We start from the raw sequence: 9,128 nt of genomic DNA, 5'->3' as shown, positions 1-9,128 counted from the left end.
TTCATCCAAAAGTTATTTATTTACTCAACTCAACAAATGTTTACTGAGCACCTATTATGTGTTAGGCAGGCATTGTTCCAGGTGATGGAATAAAATAGTGAAGAAGACAAGGACCCTCTCATGGAGTTTGTATTTCAGTTTGTATCCCCCCTCAATGGAAATAGAACTCAGGACCTTGTGCTTGCCAGGCAGGTGTGGTGCCACTGAGCTACATCCCTGGTCCCTCAGTTTGTATTTTAGACACAAAGGATGGTCAATAAATTAGACATCAGTTGGGCATGGTGGCTCACTCCTGTAATCCCATCACTTGGGAGGATTTGGCATGAGTGTGAGGCTGGTCTGGGCTAAACAGTAAGATCCTGTCTCAAGGAACAAAAAACCCCCAATGAATTAGGAAGTAAAAGTACCCCCCCTTTGGAGCAAGGTCTGAGTTTAGGCTGGCTTTGAACTGAGGCTGACCTAGAGGTCGTGGGATCTTCCTGTCACTTAGCCTGGCACTAGTGGTAGTATATTTTATGGTCAAAGAGGTGGGTTTGGATCATGTGGATTTTAGTGGGCCTAAGAGAGATAGTATTACAGCAAATTCTACAGCTCTCAGCAAGTACTACAGCAGACCAAGACCAAGAACTGAGTGGGACCCGAGGTTTGGAGCAAATGTACAGCTTTCTTGACTTTGGCAGTCCTGACTGGGATCACTCCCAAAGAGTCAGGCCCTGAAAGGTCGGTGTGCCAGGTTTTTATAGGGTTTGTGAGCAAGCAGGAAGTACAGAAGCAGAGCGCTTGTTGTTAGTTGACTGGACAGAAAGATACATTGAGTGTCACCCTTTTTTATATATGGCAGGAACAGGAAGGTATTATATGATTGGTCAAAAGTTACATTCTGGTTTCATATGGCAGGAAGAGGGTCAAGAGGTTACATCATTCTGGGGAAACAAACTTATTGGAGAACAAAAGGCTTACTGAAGGGTGGGGTCTTCTGACTGAGAGCAAGTGTATTTTCTGCTTTATTTCCCCCCTTTTGTTTGAACATGGTCAAACTAGACTATGACTAGACTGTGTGTTCGTGTTCAATAGGTGTGTAGGTTAGGTGTGGGTGGGTCAGTAAGGTTTCCCTTGGGCTCAGGGGGGAATGGGAGCAGTGGTGGCCTTGGTGTAGATATACTGATATGGAGTGATGGGGCCTAGACGTTTTGGATTCTTATGATTACCCCCGGGTCTTTTCCCCTACCATCTACCTGGACATTCATCTGACAACTGTTTGCCCACTCTTGGTTGGTGGAGTCCTGGACAGTGTACCTTACTGGGTTGCAAGTCCCTTGTTGACAATTAGGGTTTGATGGGAGCTGGGTTAAGGGCATATTCAGGTACCCCCTGTAGTCCATGGGGCAGTCCCAATAGAGGAAGAACCAATCTAGGATGTCTCTACAGTGGCTTAGACGCCCTTGGCCTCCAGGTGGCTGGCACCATTTGGGACAGACATATTTGTTATTGGTTTGATATTCTCTTTCCCAGATTAAGCCTCCTAAACATAGGAATTCTGGCCTGGGTTTTTGGTTTCAATAGGACGTGCATTAAAATACAAATACATAGTAGGCTGGGAGGGATCCCATGTAGTCCTGTTGAGGATTACCATGGGATCGGTGCCATAAAGTTGGGCTTGGAACTCCCAGTGCCCTGAGTTTGCTTGGCCAAGTAGACCACGTAGGAGCAGATACAGATCAACAATAGGGGGCCAGGATTTAGCTTAATGGTTCCACTGCCTGCCTCACAAGCTCAAGGTCCCGAATTCAATCCCTGGTACCAAAACAAAACAAATAAACAAAAAACAATAGGAAACATCTTTGTACAGTTGTATACGTACGGGTATGGCATACCAGAAGCCAACAGTTACAAACAAGGGTGACTGGTTCCAACACTCCATAAAACAAGCAGCTCAATTGTCCACAGTTCATTCCAAAGTTGGAGCATCAGCTGTGCATAGACCCATCAGCTTCTGGACTGGTGGGAGCAGGGCTTTGGGTGCGTTGTCTCCTCAGGGTAATTTTCAGGGAAGTTGATTCTTCTGGGCAGGCCTTCCAGCAGTTGTCCAGGTGAGCCTTCTTGATCCAAGAGTGATGGATCCACAGCTGAATTTCTGAAACTTTAATAGCTGTGGGGGTGGTTAATATGAACATATAAGGTTCTTTTCAGATTGGCTGTAAAGGCTCCTTTTTCCAATCTTTTACCCAAACCATATCACTGGGGCTATTTGCATGGGCAGGTGTGTCTGTGGGTATGGCTGGTCTTTCAGCTATGTTTTTGTGTATCTGAGAAAAAGTCTGCCCTAATTGTGTAAGTTGTTCCTGCAGGGATATGTTCTGTAGCTGGCATAGGTCTCCCTGGAGACCTCTAATTATGGAAGGAGGTCTCCTGTACAAAACTTCAAAGGGTGTATATCCCTTGGGTCCTGGTGAACTTCAGACCTTGAGAAGGGCCATGGAAAGTAAATCTATCCATGGTGCCCAAGATTCTTGGTGATATTTAGTCAATATTGATTTTAAAGTCCTATTTATCCTTTCAAACTTTCCAGAGCTTTGTGGCCTATATATATATTCTATTTAATTTTCAGTTCTTTACTGAGCTTCTGGGTTATTACTGCCACAAAGGCAGGTCCATTGTTGCTGCCTATGGTCAAAGGCAGCCCATATCTAGGAATAATTTCTCTCAGCAGTGCTTGGCAGACTTCGGTGGCTTTTTCAGTTTTTGTAGGAAATGCTTCTGGCCATCCAGAATAGGTACACACAAGCACCAGCAGACATTTGTAGACTCTACATGGTTTGACCTCTGTAAAGTCTATTTGTAGGTCTTCAAAATGGGAAAGTCCAGCATGTTGGATACCAGGTGGGGGTTTAGGCCCAGATGGGGGCTGAGTCCTTGTAGAGGTTTGACATCTCTGACTAATGGAGGCACAGATTAAGGCTAATTTAGGGATACAATAGTAATGGGTTAGAAGTTGGTTCATAGCAGTTTTTCCTCTATGTGTGATGTTATGATGATGTTTTACCCAGGCATAGGCCAGCTTTTGTGGGACAACCATTTGTTCATGTGGCAGAGTCCAGGCACTGTTTGGTTGTATGTGAGCCCCTTCTTGTTGTGCCCATGTATTTTCTTCCTTGGGATAGCAGAGGGGCTTGCTGTGGAGACCGAGGACAGTATCATGGGGTATTTCATGTTGGACTTCAAGATTCTGTTTTAAATTCTCCAATTGGAGCCCTTGGGTGCCAATTTTGTGGCTTCATCTGCCTTGTGGTTTCCAAGGGTCTTTTATTTTCTAATGCCCTTTGCAATGGATAATGGCAGCTTCTTAGATTTCCAAATTGCAGTCAGGAGTTGAGAGATTTCATCCTTGTTTTTAATTTGTTTTCCTTCTGTCGTGAGAAGTCCACGTTCCTTATAAAGCATTCTGTGGACATGGACAGTGGCAAAAGCATACTTAAGTCAGTATACATGTTTATTTTCTTTCCTTTTGCCCAGTTGAGGACTTATATCAGGGTCCATAATTCAGCTTGCAGAGCAGACAAGTTTTGAGGAAGAGGCCCTGTTGTAACACCTCTTCTGTGGTGACAACAGCATATCCAGCCTGATGCTTTCCATCTTTGACTGAGCTACTTCCATCCTTGAATAGGGTGTACTCAGCATCAGACAAGGGTTTCATCTGTAGGTCCAGCTGACTTGCAAAAAGTTCATGAGTCAGGGCTAGATAGTCGTGGTCTGGGGGGTTGAAGCTCAGTGGGCAAGAAGGTAGCTGGGTTCAGAGGTTTAGTCAATTGGTCAAAGTGAGTCGGTTATTTTCATAAAGCAGTCCTTGATATTGAGTGACACAGCTGTTTGAGAGCCAATGATATCCCCGACTGTTGAGCAGTTCTAGAACAGCATGTGGCATGTGAACTGTCAGATTTTGTCCTAGGGTCAATTTGTCAGCTTCTTTAATCATGAGGACAGTTGCTGCCAGTGATCTCAGGCAGGGAGGCCAGCCCTTGGCTACAGAGTCTAAGTTCTTTGACAGATATGCAACAGCCCTCTCCCAAGGGCTGACCTTTTGGGTCAGAACCCCTGATGCTACATGTCTTCGTTTGTTGATGAATAGGTGAAAGGGTTTGATCACATCAGGAATGCCCAGGGCTGGGGCTATTGATACCGCTTGTTTTATTGTCTGGAAGGAATCAGTTTGCTCTAAAGTCCAATTTAACAGTTCTCTTTCATTTTCCTTCCCTGTTAGCATGTCATATAGGGGCTTAGCCTTTTCAGGAAATCTGGGTATCCATATCCAGTAGAATTCTGCAACCCTCAGAAATTCTCTAAGTTGTCTTTTATTGTTGGGTCTTGGGATGGAGCAAATGACTTCCTTTCTCTCTGGGCCCAGGTGTTTGAGTCCTTTTTCGAGGTCAAATCCTAGGTAACGCACTTTGTTTTTGTTTTTATTTTTGGTACGGGGGATCGAAGTCAGGACCTTGTGCTTTCGAGGCAGGCAGCAGAACTACTGAGCTAAATCCCTGGCCCAGTAATGCACTTTTGGCTTGTATATCTGAACTTTCTTCCAGGAGACTTTATACTCTATGGCCAATAGATGGTGGAGAAGGGCCTATGTTCCCTTCCAGAAGTCTGATTTATTTGAGCTGCAAATCAGCAGATTATCTACATACTGTAGCAAGGTGCAGTTGAAATCAGCATGTGGAGACTGGGCCAGATCCATGCCTATAGCTTCTCCAAAGAGCATGGGGGAGTTCTTGAAACTCTGTGGGAGATGGGTCCGGGTAAGTTGGCCTTTTAGTCCTGCCTTGGGTCCTCCCATTCAAAGGTGAAGATGGGCTAGCTGACAGGTCTGACCCATAGACAGAAGAAGGCATCTTTTAGGTCCAGGCAGGTGAACCGGGCAACATCAGGGGAAAGCAAACTCAAGAGGGTATAAAGATTGGGAACCATGAGTGCAGAGTTGTGGTGGTGGAGTTGATGGCATGGAGGTCCTGCACCGGCTGGTAATCCCTGTTGGGTTTCTTTACTGAGAGGAGAGGAGTGTTCCAAGGTGACTGACAGTCTATTATGATTCCAAACCGTTTTAAGCAAGAGATGTAGGGTTGGATGCTGAGTCGAGCCTCTTGTGACATTGGGAATTGCTTAACAACAATGGAGGTTGTGGTAGGACAGAGTTCGATCACCAAAGGGCACAGTCGACAGCAAGCCCCAGGGGTGAGTCCTCTGTCCATACTCCTGGAAATAAGTCTCTTAAGACCTCAGGGTTATGACTATCAGGCATTTCAGGCTGGTGTAGGTGCCACTCTTCTTCCCAGGGCACAGTCAGAGTCAAGATCAGGTCCAGGATGATGGATCTGAATGCAAAGGAGGCTGGCTGGTTAGGAGCAAAGGAAATGGTTGCTCCCAACTTGGAAAGGAGGTCACATCCCAACAGAGGTATAGGGCACTCAGGCATGTACAGGAACTCATGTTTAATAAAGTGTCCACCAATCTCAAAGGATCTGGATTGACAGAATTTCTTTTCAGTAGGGACTCCAGTGGTGCTGATGACTTGGATTCACCAGGAGGTCAAGGGAGCAAGGCTGAGTCACAACTGAATGTTCAGCTCCACTGTCCACCATAAAAGTCATGGGTTTTCCCCAGATTCTGGCAACAACTGTGGGCTCCCCAGGGGCCCAATCTAATAGAGCCTGGTCTGTCCTATTTGTTGTCATTGAAGAGAGGAGAGGTTCAGGCTGAGGTGGGCCAACATAGTCAGATTTCTTTGCATACTTCAGACGGAGGGGGCACTTATCTTTCCATGTCCAAACTGTTTGCAGCAAGCACATTGGTCAGCTACTAAGGCATAAGGTCTGCCACCAGTTTTAGACTGTGAGGCTAGAGGGGCCCCCTTAGGTCAGGTGCCATGGTAGGACTGGCACTGGTGGGCACTTCAGGAATAGGCTTCCCTAACATTGCAGATAAAAGGGCAGCTTTCTGGTAGGCTCTGCAGTCTGCCTCACATCGTTGCTCCTTCTTTTCTTCCCTGATTTACAAAAACCTTCTAAGCAATCTGAAGTAGTTGAGTAGCATTCATACCAGCAAAGCCATCAATCCTTTGGATTTTTCTTCTAATGTCAGAGGCTGACTGTGTAACAAAGGCAGCACTGACCATCTTGATTTTCAGGGGCCTCAGGGTCAAAGGGTGTGTAGACCTTGTAGGCTTCACAGTCTCTCATAAAATTTGGTTGGACTTTCACTGGGTTCCTGGGTCACTTCAGTAATTTTTTTTTTTGTACTGGGGATCAAACTCAGGACCTTGCGCTTTCCAGGCAGGCGGTGGCACCACTGTGCTAAATCCCCGGCCCCACTTCAGTAATTTTAGACATGTTTATTGGCTTTTTGCCTTCCGCTTTGAGGCCTGCGAAGAGAGCAGGGTGGTATTGATTTATGGCTTCACGGCCTTCTGCTGTATTATAGTCCCACTCTGGATGGACTCAGGGGAGGGCTGTGTTTACCCCAGTGTCAGGATCAACCACGGTGGCAGGGACTTTTGATTTTAATGAGGCTTTGGCCCCATCTAAAATGCTGCAGCATTCCTCAGTGTTAAACAGAGTCAGAAGGAGTTGCTGACAGTCATCCCACGTTGGCAGGTAGGTCTGGAAGATGGATGTCAGGAGGTCTGTCACTGCCTGGGGCTTCTCTGAATAGGACAGTTGTGATGTTTCCAATTTAGGAGATCAGTGGAGCTGAACAGCTGGGGCAGCTGGTTGGATGAGTCTCTTTGAGCTCTGGGGTAGGCGCGAAGTGGCAACTGGAGGTGAGCTGGAGTCTCAAGATGAGTGTAAGAGCAAAGGCAGCTGTTGGGGCTTCCAGGCCATGGGAGAGACTCTGGGGCAGAGGTTTGGGCAGGTGATGGAAGCCCAGAGGAATCAGGAACAGGTGGAGGAGTCTGGAGGCCACTTATAGGCACAGCTGGAGCAGGCAAGGGCAGGTGTGGTAAATGTAGAGCTCCAGGAGGTGGGAGAGATTCTGGAGGTGGGGAGGGCCTTGGGCAGGGGCCCAGTGGAATCAGGAACAGCCAGTGGAGCTGAAGGGCCACTTGGGGTCCTCTGGCAGAACAGGATAAAGCTTTTCTGGCTTGGGGTAAATCTGAGAGCCTCTCAGATGACTTTGTGGATTTGTTTTTAGGACTAGGATGGCCTTTTCATCATGTAAGACACAGGTGTGGAGCCAAGGTGGGAGGCTCTGATACAGATTGGGCTAGGAGTCAGTGTAAGGGAACTGGTCAGGATGGCCTTGTTCATCAGGCTCTGTCACTTTGTTCCAAACTTGATGGACAATTTCAACATCAAGTGCCCCTTCAGATGGCCAGTTGGGGCAAAGGTTTGGCCATTCAATTTCACAAAAGGCATGGAGCTTCTGAGGTTTCATTTTCACTCCACAGTCATTAGGAAATCCTCTTTTAAAGTTTTTCAGCATGTAATCAAGGACTGTAGGTTTGCTCTCACTTGCACCTATTCTATCTCTCTATGTATATGTTGTATCCCCTTGAATGGAATTGTGACAAACAAAGGTGGGTGCCCCACAAAGAGGAACCAAGCACTTGTCAGTTCTGGCTGTTCCCCTCGTGGGACCAAGATCTGTCTTGGCAACAGGCACACCTGTAATCTTGGGCTTGGTCAGGGACCCCCCAGTACAGAGATGTGAGCTGCCACTTAGCCATAGGAACCACAGAACCACAGAAATCTGACTCACACACACTCTGTAGCTATGGGATCCCTGAGGGTTCCCTCACCTTGGAGCATACACGGAGCAATCTATGGCTTACACTGTCTGTTCACACCCATTCACTCATTCATACAACAGACTCTCAGAGGTTAAATATACCCTCCCTGGGAATCTTCACTCATGAGGGGTGATCAGGCCCAACTTCATTCAAATTGACTGGGACTGAACTCACTTGGGGCACCTCTGGGGGTCTTACCTTATCCAGTGACCAGTCCAGACCAGACAAGTATCCTTTCCCCTTCTGGGTCTGGAGAGCCGCAAGCAGCGAGCAATGGAGTTCATCTCCAGGACTCCGAGAAATCTTTGAGGGTGAGCCTTCCCATTGGGGCACCAGAGAGGTCCCCACTTGCTTTGTGAGGGCTTCGACTGGTGACCTTAGTGGTCAGCGTGTGGTTGATTCCTGGTCAGGGAACCAAATGTTACAGCAAATGCTCTCAACAAGTGCTACAGCAGATGAAGACCAAGAACCAAGAGTGGCACTGGAGATGAGGGAGAAATTAACCTGTTGGTTTAATGTATTTTGGAAGCAGAATGCCTGGACTTGAATTGGATAGAGGATTTTGAGAAGAAAAAAACGGTGACTCTGGGACTTGAATCTAACAGTCACAACTACATACAAACAACAGCCATCAGGAATTGAGCTATTAAACCATGGCTCATCAATTTCATTCTTACTGTGCAGATTAAGATGTCCACTCTGAGTGAAAAAGCCAAGTGTATATCCTATTCTTACAAATAGACTATGAGTTTGTGCACAGACTAATATTAGGTAAGTATACATATTACCTGGGGAGGTCCTGAGGAGAGGGAGTTTTTTATTTTATGCCTCTGTATTAACTTTTTTCTTTTTTTAACCTGGAATCGAATTCAGGGCCTCACACTTGCCAGGCAAGTGCTGTACTTCTGAGCTATAATCCCTACTCTAACTTGTTTTTCAAAGGAGCGTATATTGTATCGTTTCATAGGGTGGAAATGTAGTTTAAAATGTCTGATTACAAACATGGGGGTCAGCTCCTTAGGTATTACTGAATTCTACAGCAAAAGAATCCCAAGACTCCACTTAAAAGAAATCTTTCAGACTCCCGCGCCTTTTGTTCAGACCACGTGTTCGCTAATACCACTGGACAGCTTCTAGCTCTGCCCTGCCCCGCCCCGCCCCGCCCACCGCGCCCCGACCCACCGCGCCCCGACCCACCACTCTCAGTTACCACCACACCTGCCACCCGGCGCGCATGCTCCCTCCTAGCTAGCCTGAGCCCAAGAACCCACCTCCGTTCACCCAGTGCGCAGGACTGCAGCCCCCTCCTCATGCCCGCTCACCCAGAGGCGTCCGGCGCGGTGTGTTT

At 47.0% G+C, this 9,128-nt stretch overlaps 1 long non-coding RNA gene across 1 annotated transcript; it reads right to left on the bottom strand.

The window, feature by feature from the left end:
• LOC106010451 (uncharacterized) lies at window positions 1-9,128 on the bottom strand. Its single transcript, XR_001184259.3, has 3 exons — window positions 9,052-9,128; window positions 7,979-8,182; window positions 1-2,149 (listed from the first exon to the last, which is right to left on the bottom strand). It is a non-coding gene; the product is annotated as an uncharacterized LOC106010451 (long non-coding RNA).

The sequence above is a fragment of the Heterocephalus glaber genome, unplaced genomic scaffold (assembly GCF_053883595.1).
Source record: "Heterocephalus glaber isolate CG9 unplaced genomic scaffold, H.glaber_assembly_v1.0 deba00001564, whole genome shotgun sequence".
Lineage (NCBI taxonomy): Eukaryota > Metazoa > Chordata > Mammalia > Rodentia > Bathyergidae > Heterocephalus > Heterocephalus glaber.
This window is presented reverse-complemented; position numbering and strand designations above follow the sequence as displayed.